Consider the following 16905-nt stretch of genomic DNA (forward strand, 5'->3'; position numbering starts at 1 on the left):
ATGATAGGGAGATTTGAAAGATATTATATGTGATGGGGTGTAAAATTATTTTAAGGTAAACTGTAGTAAGTTGAAGATGCCTATTATAAATCCTAGAAGAACCAATAAAAAAGGAGATAAAAATCAATAAACCAATTTGAGAGATAAAATGGAAGACTAAAAATATTTCAGTAATCTGGAAGAAGGTAGAAAAAGGGAAAAGTTACATAGAACACACAGAACAAATCAAAGGCAAATGGCAAGATGGCAGATTAAACCTAGCTGAAAAATTCCAGTGAAAAGGCAAAAATTGTCAGGCTGGATTAAAAATAAAAAATGAAATCCAACTCCAGCTGTCTGTAAGAAACTTATTTAAATACAAAGATGCAAGATAGGTTCAAGGGTGGAAGGAGAGAAAAAGCTATGTCAAGCACACACTAATAATAAATAAGTACAAGTAGCTATACGACTATCAAAAAGTAAACTTCAGAACATGAAATATTACCAGGGAAAACGATAGGTGTATTACATAATGATAAAAGGGTCAGTTCATCAACATGACGTGTGGGTTAAAGAAGAAGCCATAGTTTGTTAAAATGGCAATTAGAACTCAGCTAAAGTTAGACTTTTGTCCTTGTGTTAGCTCAGAACGAATAGGCAATGCAAAACTGTACATGAAATTAAAGATTCACGACACTATAACTGGATGTGACCACCTAAGGTCACTGTTGTTTTTTAACATCGAAATGCCTAAAATTCAGCAGTATCAGTGGCCCATGTTGATTAAAAGGTCTGACAGGCTGGAGGTGTCCAGAACTGTGGGCTTTATAGTATTTTAGCTAAGAGCATGTTTGAGTGGGGGAAGGTCAGGAGGTACTAAGGCATCTACCACCTTCTAATAAAAGAACGTTACTTTGTTTCATTTCCTGATGCTCCTTCTAGCCTTTTGGGAATTTAGTACCTCTGGTCTGGTCATGATCTCTAACAGCAAGGTCTGTACCTGCTTTATTCATCCTGTCATACCCTAGCCCCAGGCACAGTGCCTCTCTTGCAAATTTTGAGAGCTCAATGTTTATTAAGTAAATGCATGGGAACCCTAGGATGTCAGTTAAAGGAAGAAGCTTTCAGGTTCCTAATCACTTTTTAATTGTTTCTATTATGAGGTCCAGATCTTCAGCTATTGTTCTCTGTGCAGGCTCTAGAAGAGAAAGGGCTAGATTCTTGATTTCCTGGAGTGACCAAGAACAGCAGCAGAACACTGGGTTCCTTGCACAAACCACCCACCTTAATAGAACAAGGAGAGTTTTTTGAAAATAAGTTTCATCTGCCTGACATACCTCCCATCACCTACTTCCCCAGACACAAAAGCATGCCAAATCTCAAATGTATCTTCTCTTCTTCCTTGAAAAAAAGCAAAAAATAAGAGAGTCTTCCAGTTAAAGATGCCAGACTGACAATACACGTTGACCCCTGCTCCCTTTATTTTTTTTTCCCTGCTCCCTTTAAAGATCCCAATAAAATGGCAGTATGAAAACATTTCAAAAGGCAAAAACCCACAATAACAAAGACAATAGGAGAGATGACAGCAACAGAGATTTAAAAGGCAGAAAACACAGATGGATGAGTTGTCAGGCCCTTAGTAGACCTAAGTAGCAGGGTGAAAAACCCAGAGGCACAACAATTTCCCTGCAAAGACCCAGAAAAGTTCAGGAAGTGGTAACACCAGGTACTTTAGAAAGTGGGCACAAAAGTGGGGCTGACTACAGCAAGACGGCTGAAAGCTGGGTAGCAAGTGAGCAGAACCCCTGCACCCTCAGGATGCTCAACCAGGGTACTCCCTCTCCTGTACCATGAAAAGACAGCAAAGGTGCACCTGAGACCAAGTAGGGTACAAAGCCCAGCTACAAGTAGGAGCATCTTGACAAGAGCAGAGAGACAGAGGAAGGAAATGCCTCTTCGCAAGTCAGCCCTCAAGATCCTTTCCCCAATTCAACTCCTGGGGCTCTGGCTGCCAGGTTTATAGCCCAATGATTCATTTTTTGGGGAATCTGAACAGACAGAAGGAAAGACCTCAGGCCATTTGGGAGGGTAGGGCAGGCTCAGAAATAATAAGCCCCTCTAGTCTTAGTAGGATCAAAATGCCAGTAAAGCCCTTTTTTAATGAGGAATAGTGGTAACTGATATAATTATCATCATCATCTTCTTCTTCCTAAAAAAAAAAAAATAACACATTCAGACAATATTTACCGTAGACTCAGTGTGCACATATTAGAGTTTTTCTAGGCAGGGAGGAGCCCCCCCAGCTCTGAGAGAAACAAAGGCCAAGTGTCACAAGATTCCAGCCACACTCCTGAGACCATGAAGAAGCCTCAGCAAGAACAAGAACTTTGGAGTTTCCTGCTTTTACCCAGGGCAAAGCACACATCAAAAGCACATGCCTGCTGAGTTCCAGAGGTCTGATCATTATCATGCCTTTCTCAACAAGATTTTATAAAAATGAAGTCGGCACTGCTGCATTATTTATATGCAGTTCGCTGTATTGACATTGCCAGGCCCCCACTTTCAAGGGAAGCCTTTTGTTCTCTGCTTGGGTTAGGCACAACCTGGAGAGTCTCAATCGAGCAAGCTAGTGAATAACAGAATAATTAGAGACCGAGAGTGGGGATAAATTACCAAGCTATTCCTGGCTCCAGCCTTCAGTACATCCCAGGCCTGTGATGGCTCTGTTTCTCCAAGCCATAGAGCAGACTGAATCACCAGCTCTGAAGATAAAGCTCAAGGGGAGACAGGACTGGGGCTGGATTGCTAATTGTATCAACAAAGACACCAAGAGGGCCTTATTTCTCAAGAAATACCACTGCACTGATCCGAGCCGCTTCTGTGAAAGAGCTGTCAGATTTCAGGCTTGTTACTATTGGCTCTGTACTTCATCAAGACTTGCTGACAGGTCCGTGACAGACCGAAATAATATATGCAATGATGCAACACAGGGCAATATTAAACTGCCTTTTCAGTGAGACTTGCCGATAACATGGTTTGAACGTGGCCGTGACAATATGGGGGAGCATGAAAGAAGTGAATAAATAATCGAGTTCAGAGAGTTTTCCCATGCCCCCAAGGAAAAAGAGATCTAAGAGTCAGAAAGCAAAAAGATCCTCAAGTCGCTGCCAAAACATTCTAAGATCTTGGGGAAGCCCCTGGATTCATGGATTTGGATTTATCGACTCATGGATTTGGATTTATCTCCTAATAAATAAGGATGAAAATGATGAGAGGCAAAATGAGAGGTGGGGGAGTTAAAAGGGAAGGGAAGGAAGGTGGGGGCAGGTCAGGAGTCCCTGCCACAGACCAAGCACCACATCCAGTCCTTTTATGCAACGTTATTACAACTGTTCTCACAACAAAAGGGTAAGGACATGATCAGTATCCCCATTCAACACAGAAGGACACTTGAGACTCAGAAGGTTGGGTAACTCCGTTGAAGACAGGCCATTAGGATGGAGCAAGGCAGAAGTTTATTTTTTTTTCAAGAAAATTTTTTTTTAATTTTTATTTATTTATGATAGTCACACAGAGAGAGAGAGAGAGAGAAAGAGAGAGAGAGAGAGGCAGAGGGAGAAGCAGGCTCCATGCACCAGGAGCCCGATGTGGGATTCGATCCCGGGTCTCCAGGATCGCGCCCTGGGCCAGAGGCAGGCACTAAACCGCTGCGCCACCCAGGGATCCCAAGGCAGAGGTTTAGAGGCTGGTCTGAGCGATTAAAAGTCTACACTTGTTAAATATGCAATTTTTCGGGCCAATTAATGGAAAGATACTTACAAACCCATCAGAGCATGTGGAAGAGTGTAATAAATTTGAGATATCTGATTTCCCTATGTTTATGTTGCCTGTTAACTCCTTTTCTTAATAAAGGAAAAGTATAATAATAAAAGGAGATGAAGAACCAGATCTAGGGGGGCAAATAAGTAGCCACCTTAGGTGTCCTGTGAAGATGTTCTGGTAAAACTTAATATGTTTAAGAGATGCATACCATAGTTCAGGACACAGCGACAACAGTGAGAGGCTCCCTCAAGGTGCAAAATGAACACTGTTTTCGAGAGTTCAAGCTGTGAAGGCAACTCACAATGAGTACCAGGAAAAATATGCAAAATTATCGTGAAAAGACACAATGGCTTCCAGGACTCAGTTCACAGGGAGCAGACTGAAGGGATTAAGACAGCTGAAGAATGAATATGCCAATCAAATGCGTGGTTAGTCTGCATGGAACACAAGAAGCAGAAGCCAGGCAAGCGTCTGTGGAGACAGGGAATAGATGTGAGGTTTTCAAGACTCTCAAGATAAATTGTATCTAAGGAAAGGAAGGAGAGGAAAAGAACTGGAAGATGAAACAGAAGAGAAAAAGAAAGAGAAAAACAGCCTCAAAACTAGATCCTAGAGGGACGAACAGGCACAGCACAGAGGATTTTTATCAGTGAAACTGTTGATACTATAATGGTGGACAAATAAATGGTCATACATTTGCCCAAACTCACAGAGCATCCAACACCAAGAGTGAACAGTAATGTAAACCATGGACTTTAAGTGATGATGCTTAACAGAGGTTGACACCAGCATCATCACTTGTAATAAATGCACCACTGTGGTGGAGGATGTGGAAAACGGAGCAGGCTGTACGTGGGTGGGGCAGGCAGCGTATGGGAAATCTCTGTGCCTTCGCTCAATTTTGCTGCTCTAAAACTTCGCTCAACCTAAAACTGCTCTAAAACATTAAAGTATATTAAAAACAACCACCACTCAACCAACTGACCTCACTTCTCCAATATCCTTCAAGGATCAGGATCCAGAAACTGGCAAAAACAGTATGTCTGCTCTTTATGAAGATGCAGCCAGGCTTGCTATTAATGTCAAGAACGTGGCAATTTTGTAACATAGACATCGAAGCCACTCATAGTAAATATCAACCCTTGAGGTCAAGGGATTCACAGTCTTTCAGGGGGAGAAGAGCACCTAAGGTCACCCACTGACATGGGCAGAGCTGGCATTTGAACCCAGACAGTTAGCTTCAGAGCTCATGTCCTTAACCTATCCACACTGCCTCCAGGAACACACTCCTTGCCTGATAGGGGAATTTTACAGGTGAGAGACAGGTGTTTAAGAGGAACACCAGACAAAGAGGGCAACTCTACTTGGGAATATTAAGGAATCTTCCCTCAGGAGGAGTAGCATGAGGCATAGCTGAGTCCAGAAATTTGAAGAGGAGTTTGCCAGGTGGACAGAGGTTGCAGAGGAGATGTTTCCAGCACAGTGTCTATACCAAAGTATTCAGTTCAAGCATGATCCTACCTTCAGATAGGAGACAGAATAACTGACTCCTGGGAATCTTCCATTCTCTGAATTTCACTGCTGATATGAGGAAAAAATTGCTGGGCATATGCAAATGACAGAGCCTCCATATACTTCATTTTCTTTGTCTATTAAGGAGAGCAATAGTACCAGATAAATGGGACTAGATAAATAGTAATTTGCCTCATAAATTCAATAAAATGGAGTTAATCTACATAAAGCATGTAGCATAGTCCCTGATACAGAGCACATGCCCAACAAAAGGTAGTAATTTTTCTTCTTGTTTTCATCAACATGAGTATCCGCATCATCTCATAGCTACCTCTGACGAAGAAAATATCAATGAAAGAGAAATAGTCAAATGAAAACTCCCTTTGACACAATGCTAAGAACACTAGAAATAAGATGGGTTTTCAGATCTAACTTGATGAGCATTATCTGACCTAAATGAACTTGATGCTGTAAACCATCCAGTGCAGCCTTGCTAAACTCAACATAAAATGGAGTTGGAAACCAAAATTTTGGTTTATATCTTGAACTTACATACCAATACTGGGCCCCCTCAACAAAGTTAGGAGCAAAGCCACTCAGACCACTCCACCCATCCATGGAGGGTTCATTATTCCCCAAACATGTTTTTGCCAGGACTGAGCACGGCACCGCAGAGATACAGAGGTGAGGACGAGATCTCCTGCCTTGAGTGTTATAGAGGAGAGAAGGCAAAGATAAACATGCAGGGGGAATGGAAAAAAAATTAAGAAAGGCCTTCATACAGATAAATACAATGGTGTAGGGGAGCACAGTAGCCTACAGAAACCAACTGTGGATGTTCTGGAAACCTTGATGAAACACCAGACAGAAATGAAAACCTGCCTAGGATGTGCATCCTAGGCATCCCTGCATAATGAGTAGGAGGGTATCCCTGTTATGACCCTTCTCTGGCTGAAACAAAACTGCGGCTTCCAGGATGGGTCAGGCCCCCCACTCACTTCTGTGCTTGGTCATGCCTGAAACACCTTCACCTTACTTACCCCTGGTAAATCTTTTTTTTTTTTTTAAAGATTTTATTTATTTATTCATAAAAGACAGACAGAGAGAGAGAGAGAGAGAGAGAGAGAGAGAGAGAGACAGGCAGAGGGAGAAGCAGGCTCCATGCAAGGAGCCTGACGTGGGACTTGATCTCTGGTCTCCAGGATCATGCCCTGGGCTGAAGGCAGTGCTAAACCGCTGAGCCACCCAGGCTGCCCACCCCTGGTAAATCTTAATCATCTTTAGGAGAATCATCCTTCACAAATTTGTCCAAGGGTATGAACGATTGTGCTTCTAGTCCTCCCTACTGTGGCACCTACTGCATTTTAATCGCTGGGTCAACTGTCCTCTCTCCCACTCTGGACCGTAAACCAGAAGGATAGTACTTTCTGCATCCTCCCCTTCCTAGTAAGGCTGACACATAGAATATGCTTAATGTTTGCTGACTTGACACCTGTCAACGATCTGATGTCTTCTTGAGCCTATTCCTGCATATAAAAATACCCATTTTATTCTTGCAGAGGAAGTCTGCTCTGAGTGTTGGATTGGAGTTCTAGCATGGCAACTCAGTTCCTAATATGGATTTTAAATGAGCTCATATTAAAAACAAACGAAACAACCAACAAACAAAAGGACCCAGAGGCCTCTGCTCAAGTATCAACCGATATCCCTGCTGAACTAAATACAGAAAGGAAGTTGCCTGTTGGCTATCCTTAATAATCAGCAAGAAGGAGCTTGTGGGGTTTCTTAATTGGGAAACCATACAAAAAGGTAAAAGTGCACTTAGAGTGTACCATGATCTTTTTAAATCTCCTGTAGAATTATCATGTGTTTTTCTAATTGAGAAAGACTTATTTATAAACCAGATCTGGAAAAAAAAAAAGGCCTAAATTTACTCTATTTCCCTTGTGCATCATTTCTGTTTCTTTTGAACCTCGCATAGCAGTTTGTGACAAATAAATCATGTCTTATAAATTAAGCAACTGGAGAAACTGAGATGGGAATGGTTGATGGCAGGTTTGAAAAGACACCACCATATATCACTCAGGTCATAGTATTTCAGTCACCCACCAATCTGGCTGGTTTGACTGATTTTCAATGGTGTGAGACATATTTCCAAGTACACCTGAAATCAACGATCACTTACCGATCATACCTAGCCTGAGTTTTTTTGTTTTGTTTTGTTTTGTTTTGTTTGAGCCAAAGACCAAAAAAATTAAAAAAGGAGTATTCCAATAGAAAAAGAAGAATGTCAGATGCAAGGGAGAATTACACCAGGGGAAGAGAAGGATATGGAATGATGGAATAACCATCTTTAGGAAGGAAAATATTTTCAGTTGAAAGCAGCTGTTTTTCATTTCTACGAAAGCAGTGAGCATAAATTTCAGAGAGGTAGGATTCAGAACGAGAGCGAAGGACACGTAACTTACAGGGCCAGAAGACATGATGAACTGATATGAGAAGATGATGGTCTTCTTGAAAGGGATCTTTGAAAAAGAAGAGCCCCTAGCAGTCTAAAATGACCAGGAGAAATGTCTGAAGAGAAGGGATTACATTATGTAGATGACTTCTAGTGTTTTTATCATTATTATTGTTATGATTCGGTTCGAAGATTCTGTGATTCACTTCATTTACTGTAAAGCCAACCTCTTTGATGACAACCAAAGAATAATACGGAAGAACAGCGTTTCTGAGCATTTCAAATTCATGAAAACTGTTGTGCCAAATTTATGGCCTTATTTAAATAAAAGCACGCAAGTTTCCTTTTAAATTTCAATTTAATAAAATATATTGAGTGGCTATGAAGTGCAAATTCTGTGCAAGGTGTCAGCAGCATGGAGATAAAACATGAGTCCTGGTACTCAGTCCACTGGAGGGAAAATGAGCCCATCAATTACTGGGATGAAAGTAGCTATGGAGTGAACAAGAATAGAAAGATAGCATGTAGTGGGGCTGTCAAAAGCTGGACAAAATTTTAGGAAGAAGTAGATTATGAGGTGGGTATTAAAAATTCATAAAATGGTAAATGTTATAAACCTATAGACAAAGACACAGAAGTATGAATATTTGAATCATGCCTGGGAACAATGTCCTTGCTTAATCTGAACAAAGGTAGGTGTTGGGAAACTAAAACAAAACAAAACAAAATCCTTGAAAGTTGGCTTGAATCATGTAGGTGACCTACTATGTAAAATTCCAAATGTGAGGCAAGAGACATATATTATCCCTGAAGCAAAATGTATTCATTTCCTAATTATTTCCCCCCTCAGCTGGACTGAATCAGGCCAAATTTATTAGAACATTATTTTTTAACAGAAATCCTAATATTGGAAAGTCACAATTTAGGCAATTAACTGAGACTGCCAAACACATGGAAAACCTTTGGCTTCCCATCCACTGTAATGGATCCATAAGGGACCAATATGGATTTGATTGCCTAGTGGAAGAGCAGCTAATGGAATGGACTTGGCACTTTCAGTAAGGGGTGAAAAATGTTATCACAATAGATATCTGATTTCAAAAACCTTTCCAAACCAGAAGCAGAGAAATACCAACACCAGCCATCTTTAAAAATCTAAGACATGCCTAAACTTTAGAGCTAGCTATTTCAACAGAATTTGTAGAGCATTCTGGGTTGTCCAATGAAATAAAGGAATACCCAACAAAGAGTAAGTTCCCAACTGGTACTTATTGCTCAAGTAAACAGAATGTTTTAGGGTGCTGAGTAATATTATGGAAAAGGTGAAGTCTTTGGAAATAGGCAGGTGTAGATGTAAATCCTAGCTTTGCCGCTTGCTATGTGATAAGGTTTGGACAACTCTCGGAACTTCTGCATTTTTCTCCCACCTAAGATAGAGGTAAGGATACAGAGCCTAAAACCTTGTTGTGAGGAACAGAGATACTATAAAAACAAACACTAAAAACTAGAACTAAAACTGGGTGGCTCAGTCAGTTAAGCATCTGCCTTCAGCTCAGGTCATGATCCCAGGGTCCTGGGATCCAGCCTCAAAGGGGGCTCCCTGCTCAGCAGGGAGCTTGCTTCTCCCTCTCCCTCTGCCCACCGCTCCTTCTGCTTGTGCTCTCTCTCACTATCTCTCTGTCAAATAAATAAGTAAAATCTTAAAAAAACAAAAACTTGGCACAGAAACTGCAGGCCCTCAAAAAACAATGCCTATTATTAGCAGTACTCATATTGCTTCACCTTAACTTACCACATTTAAACACACACACACACACACACACACACACACACACACACATACACACGCACTTCCAAAATCTGTGCATCAAACCTAATAGAAAATCTCCACAGTAGTCTCTTCTGAAACTCTAAGATCTCTCCCTGACCAGGACAGAGACCATACGGAAAGGGTGGGTTTACATTTATAGTTGTATACCTTCAAAATTTTTGCCAAGAAAAAGTAAAAACAACTAACAAAGGACTTAATGGCATGGAAGTGTCTAATGCTGACCTTAGTGAAAGTCAATCTGTCTATTCACAATCTGAAAGCCAGTCTTCAGGAATTTAGATATGGTACTATCCACCCTCCTGAATTCAGAACCAAGCAGGAGAGGCCAGTTATTTAACATATAATTACATAAATACAATTTTCTCCAATGGGAAAAGTGCAGGGCACTATGAAGTCATGTAAGAGGGGCCAAGTTTACTCTGAGGGTCAGGAAAGGACTGTTAAGTCCTGGACTGAGGGATCAATAATCGGTGTTGTCCAGTAAAGAGGGAGGGAGAGAGAGGGCAGGGTCCCAAACAGGGGGCAGCCACAACATCAAAGGAACACATGGCGCCTGTCAGCTCTGAGCCCAGCACCTTGTTGGACACTTGACTCATCAGATTTTTGCCTCACAACAGTCCTGGTAAGAAGAAAATAAATTAAGTAACCGATGCACAGTTGCACTGCCAAAATTACTCACTAGTATCAGCAACTGTGGTTCCTTTCCCAGATGCTCCCTAGCAGATACCAGTTGCTTAACTTTTTTAAGTTCCTATATGTGTATATATGGTGAGATGTGCATACAGGAGTAGCTGTGTCAGTGAGATTAGAAATTAATGAAGTTCTAGGTCTCAAACACTTTTATTAACTAAAAGAAAAAAATTAAAAAAAAAACACACATGGGTGTGTATGCACCCTCTAAGCTTTAATAAGGTACAGAAGACTCAAAGATGAGCTAGTAAATGATCTCCAGATCTTACCATGACTTGGAATGGAATGGCTAGTCTAGAAGGGTGCTTAGCAAGTGCCTGGCCTATAGAGAGAGCTCCATCACACGGTATGCGGTGTTATTACTGTTATTACCTCAAAGGTGGGCTTATCTCTGCCCTCACCCTGTTCCTTCCGGTTCAGGATCTGTATGGACCTGGCTCCCAACCACCAATCCAGAGGAACATCTAATCTGGTGGTCACGGCACATATCTTCACATATAACACAAATTAAACCATAGAACTCCTTAGGAAACAACAGAACTCTGATCCTTGTGACCCCTGCCCCATTCACCAAGGGCTGTGAGGAAGAAGAGAAGCTACTAAAGAGCTTCATCATAACAACTTGTTGAGATGATACTGGGCATGGAAGAAGACACCTGGGTTCTGGATCCTTCCTCAAAGACAGAAACCACCATCTAAAGTTCCTCGAATGGCCTCCTCAGCTCTAACTAAGTGAGGGGTCGGGGAAACCAAGGGCCTGTGGTGTGGTATTATGGGCCAGTTTGGACAGAACTAGTAAACACCCACCTCCTGTCCAGCCTGTCTTGACCTTCCTCCAAGCATAGTGGCCTCAGGCCATGATCAACAAACATCGCCCCCAGTGTGCTAATTTTAGCCCGAGTTATAACAGTCAAAGCCCGAGTTCTTCCCTTTCCTGTGTTGTGACAAGACAAATGCCAGGCTCCCTCACCCCTGCGGTCCAACTTCTCTGTTAGCAGATAAAGGCAGACATCTACATCCGTAAGGAGCAAGCACCTGCCTGGGCCGAGAAGTCTTATCCTGGGTGAGGCTCCGCAGAGAAGGGAGGTGGCATAGGAGGAGACTGAGGAGCTCTTCCATCACTCGCTCACCCTTTATGCATCCACTGACTTACTCACTCCCTTGACAAATGCTTATTTGGCACCTGCCACCAAACAGGCCCGGGGGAGCTCCTGGGTCCACAGAGATGATTCAGATGAAGAGGCTGTGTTTCCTGGGGCACGGGGCAGAGGAGCCAGAGGTTACATAGTAAATCACACAAATAACTACAGGGGTAGGATCTGTGATGCATGCAGTGATGGACATGTGAAGGCGGGCCCCGATCTTGTCCAGGAGTTTGAGGAACAATTCTCGGGGAAGCTGTGTTTAAGCTGAAACTATAAGGATCACAAGGGCTGTGGGAAGAGAACTGACAAAGGGCATGGACTGGACAGGACGTGGCCTGACTGAACGACTGCGCTGTCATGTGGTGACCCCGCATGGAGGGTGTGCAGATGAGCGTGGGAGTGGAGGCCAGAGGGACTGTAGGAGCCAGACATCAAGGTCTAGAGCCCTGCCAGGTGCTGAGAGAAGCAGTGAGGCACTGATGGGTTTCTACCAGGGGACAATCCCGATGATGCCATTAGTTATGATGTGACATTGGCTAAGTCCCAATCTCTGATTCTGCCCAGTGAGGCTAGTCTCTGCCCACGTGCAATCTCATTCAATCAACAGATATATTTTTTAAGATTTTTATTTATTTATTCACGAGAGACACAGAGAGAGCAGAGACATAGGCAGAGGGAGAAGCAGGCTCCATGCAGGGAGCCCGATGTGGGACTCAATCCCAGGATCCCAGGATCACGACCTGAGCCAAAGGCAGACACTCAACCACTGAGCCACCCAGGTGTCCCATCAACAAATATTTCTCGACTGCGCATCTCCTTTGTGCCAACCAGTGTGTCACACAATGGGATGGGGCAGGGAATAAGACAAGTCCTTGCACTGCCAGTGTGTATATTCTAGTAGGGGTGCCAGACACAGCACACAAGCTAAAGGGGGAGATAAGAAGCATGACAAGGAAGAGTGTAACTTCGGGGCAGGATGGGCAGAGAAGGTCTTTAAGGAGAGGACACTGGAACTGAGGCCTTCATCATAAGGAGACACATGGGCAGAGGGAGAGCGACCGTGAAGGTCCGGAGCTGGCAAAGGGACCATCCACCTGTGCAAGTGCAGCTGAGCACCGAGCATGAGGAGGAGGGCCAGGCCGGCGAGGGAGGAGGCATCCAGAGGGCACGGGGCTTCCGTGGAGTGGGAACTTTACAGTGCCAAGCAGTGAGCTGCTGAATGATGTGACCTCAGTTCCACGTTAGGAGCACTTAGGCTGCTGTGTGGGGAAGGGACAAGAAAAGGCAAGAGTGGAAGGGGTGAGATCTAGAAAGGGCTTCTGTGCTCTCTCTTGTCACCAGAAACAGCGCGTTACACTTCATTATTAGCCAACTACTGACTGCATGACCCTGGGCAAGCAACTCAACTGTCCTCCTCCATAAACTAGCACCCCTACTTCACACTGGGCCACTTCGAGGATTACAAACAGGTCACCACACCATGTGCAAAGGATGTGGAAGAGCACTTAGCTGAGCTCCAAATGCACCCTGGCTATTCTTGTGATTCGCCTCCTTTCCATCTCTGCTACAGGAGTCCAGGCTCCTCGTTTTTATCTGCCAGCATCTGTCCAGTGTTCATCACACGTGTGTAAATTAGGAGTTGCAAATTGTTGACAGAAGACCTTAACTGGCCCAGATATATTTTGCTGGTTAATGCAGAGACTTCAAAACATGCGACTGTGAATGTCTTCAGTTCGTACACGCCCTCCTCGGTTTCCTAGGCCCCTCCCCACACCCTCTTGTCTCACACTTTCCTACCTGTGTACTGCCTCTACAGGCACTTAAGTCTGTGACCCCCAATAGACACTGAACTCCTAAACATGTGACTGGAATGTCTGTCACAAATGTAAGTGACACATAAATCACACATTTTCTCACTTTTCTTCATACAGTCATTCACCATGTGTTCACTAAATACCTTCTAGGTCCTGGGAACTGGGAGAGAAAGAAAGACACAGAGTCTGCCTTAACTGAACTTATACCCCAGTGCCCATGAACGAGGATGCTGAAGGCTCCCTGGATGTAAAAGGTATACTAATAGCCCATCATATTAGGGAACCTAAGCCTTCTACAGATTGTCTTATTCTGCTCTTATAACCCTATAGGGGTAGCTTGAACAAACAGGCTACTCTATTTTGCAGACAAATGGAGGGTCAAAGAAACTAAATTTACTGCCCAAAGTGACAGAGCTAATAAATGGTGGATTTTGAATTCCCAACTCTTGTCATCAATAAAGGCATTGCAAGGGAGGAAAGGTTAACCACATTAGTGAGATAACCTATAAAGTTTTCTCCTTGCAATATGAGGATAAGAAAGGTGAAAAGGATACCTAGGCACCGGCCCACATCACATGGGTAATATAACCTAGACTGGCTTAGGTGGTGGGAAAATCATGACAACGGGGCTGGCAGAGAATAAGAGACTTGGGCTCCCAACAGAGTGCTCACTAGGCTCCATGTGTCAGTGACACATCTGGAAATAGAAAACAGAAATCAGGGAACAGAATATGGCCCCTGTTTTGCCAGATATACGAAAGCATATTTCTTGTTAGGGTGATGAGATTTTGCCAGGAGGTGACACACCCCACAGCAGGTCTGCATGGCCCAGTGAGATCTGCTTCCAGAGGCCCCCTCCGTGGTATTTCCCAAGAAGACTTGGCATATCCAGGAGATCATCCCAGCTGCCTCCATGACAACCTGTGAGTGCAGCAAGCCTACTCTCTGCTCCAGACATACAGAGGCCTGGAAAATCCACCATCATCCTAGAGAGACCCAGCAGCCTTACCAATCCTAAAGATGCCCTTTCTGGATGTCAGTACTACTAGCGGTTTCTTGGCCAACATTTAATTTAAATCTGTGATTCTTAACCAAAGGGATGCTGCCTCCCAGGAAACAGCTGACAATGTCTGGAGATATTTCTGGTTTTCCTTGGGGAGGTGGGGGGTAAAGGGATGTGCCTACTGGTATCTAGTGTGCAGATGCCAAGGATGGTGCTAAATACCCTACAGTGCACAACAGAACAGCCCCAGAAAAAAGAATTTTTTGGTTCAAAATGTCAAGAGTGCCAGGGTTAAGAAACTCTGATTTAGATGTCTAAAATATTTACTGAGGAACGACTACATGCTCAGCCTTGTGCTAAGCTCTGCAAATGCAAAGGCAAAAAGGATAAGTCCTTTTTCTCAAGGAGTTCAGAGTCTAGTGGGAGAGATGACCATGTAAAGAAATAATTGTCAGTGTGATGGGAATTAAAGCAACCACAGTCTAATGTTGGGCTTAGAAGCAAGGGAGTTATGGGCTCAAATGCTGGCTCTGCCCTTTATTTACTAGCTGTATGATCTTGGCCAGGTCATTTAATCCTTCGATTTCTTCTGACACTGTGAATTGAAAATTATGATATGATTTCTACTCCTCCACCTACTCTTATTACTACTATTACAACTTCTGCTAGAGATCTACTACTACTGCTGCCACCAGCATGATCACCACTGCTATTACTACTGCTGATGCTAGAGGGGCAGAGAACCAGAGAGCCAGGAGACATGAAGGGCTGGGAAGTAGAGATGGTATAGCTCCTAAAACGGACCCTTAAAGAAAAAAGGTGTGTTTCTTTGCCATCCATGGAAAGAGACTGTGGCAAAAGCCTCCATGGATCATGCAGACCAATGGTATCATATTAAGGATGGTTTGATTCAGAAGCCATCTGCCTTCCTGGAGGATCTCATGGAAAGTATCTCTCTCTGGACTGCCATGTGAGAAAGAAGGAAGCTATCTCACTTAAACCACCAGTCATACTATAATCTAATAATACAAAAGTATAGAAGTTGGTTGGGTAGACCAGCTAAGGAAAGGTCATTACTAGCAGAGAAAACAGTACATGCCAAAATACAGAGTTGAAAGAGAATCAAGGTATCCCTCTTTGGATCCCACCTACCAGGAGAGTGATGCACAGAGATGGGAGTGTCAGGGAGGAGTGGGATTACTGTGGGCCTCATAGGCCACACTAGGGAGTGGAGACTTAAATCCTCAAATCACTGAAGGATTTCAAACAGGTGAGGAATACCAGATCTGCATTCAAAGACAAAGGTTTGAGGTGGGATGGAGTATCAGCTGGGTGGGGGGTAGAGGAGTGAGGAGTGTAAGGTGAGATGTAGAAGAAGTTGGGGGAAAGGCAGGGAGGATGGCTGGAGCCAAGGAGCCCAGTGAGGAGGGTAAGAGATCCCAGAGAGACTGAAGAAGCAACATAATAATTTCTGCCCAGCATTTAGGTAACAGTAGTAGATATAGAAGGTATGACATATCAAGGCTTGTGGTTTGGGTAACTGATGACAGTTCCTTTACCATGATAAGAAACACAGAAAGAAAAGCACTTTATTTCAGGGAAAAATCACTTGGGGTAGAGAAGCCTACTAGCCAGCAGGTGAAGATGTCTGGTGATAAGCTTGGTCCTCAGTCTGGAGCTCAGGAGTGCAGCTCAAGTCATCTGCATGGTGGAACCATCAGTGGGTATTTAAATCATGGGAAGGTATGGCATTTCATTTACTCTGATGGGACCAAGGTATCTGACAAACTGCATTTAGGTCATCTCCATTATGAAAGAAAGTCCATTGCCTCCTCTACATGTTTATGAGCCAAGATAGTTAAAAAAAAAAAAATTAAGCTCACAAGCTGGAGAATAGAGGCAAATGGGCAAGTTTCAAAACAGAAGAAGGTCTAGAAGACACAGGAGCTTCTCAGAAACAATTCTCTTCTCAGACCACTTCTATTCCTGATGGAATCGTGATCTGGCCCAAATTTAAGTTTGCATGCAGGATCCATGAACATAATCTGACATCTGCAAAAGCCATTCTCCTCTTCAAATAGGATATAAAATGTCTCACCACCCTGGAACTTTGTACCAAAAAGACATGAGACAAATCCCTTTTTGACGCCAACCTTTAGGGTGGTTTGCACAAAAATGTAGCCCAGGGAACATTGAGATTGGGTTTTCAAGGCCCCTGGAGCAATGCTTTGTTTTAAATAGAAGTGGGCATGGCCACTGCTTTGAAAGATCTGCCTGGGGCTCCAGTTATCACAGGGCAGAAAAAGCCGTGCAATTATTTTCTCCCCAATTATGGCTAATTCTCTGCAAGTTAATTCTTGGCTTTTCTAAAATGGGACCAGAAAATTAGCTCGTCATGTGCAAGACTGAAGACACTGGGCCCAGCAGCTTCTGGCCTGGGGTTATTCCCTATTACTTCTTAAGGAGTGAGGAAGGGGCCAGAAGTGGGGTTTTGACTTAGGCATCTTTTAGTCAAGTGAAGAGGGGAAAAAAAAGTCTTCCTTTGGCTCCAAAACAGGATCACGCAGCTATAAAACTTACTGGACACAACTCAGGCAAGGGTGTTGGATGGAAAGAATCAAAGAAAGAACTATGGGCTGAGTTCAGAGGGT

General features: G+C 43.3%; 1 protein-coding gene across 14 annotated transcripts in view; it reads right to left on the minus strand.

Moving 5' to 3' along the window:
• The window catches only part of FGGY (FGGY carbohydrate kinase domain containing), a 413290-nt gene that overhangs the window by 264485 nt on the left and 131900 nt on the right, over positions 1–16905 (minus strand). The gene's annotated exons all lie outside the window — the stretch shown is intronic.

The sequence above is a fragment of the Vulpes vulpes genome, chromosome 12 (assembly GCF_048418805.1).
Source record: "Vulpes vulpes isolate BD-2025 chromosome 12, VulVul3, whole genome shotgun sequence".
Classification (NCBI taxonomy): Eukaryota; Metazoa; Chordata; class Mammalia; order Carnivora; family Canidae; genus Vulpes; species Vulpes vulpes.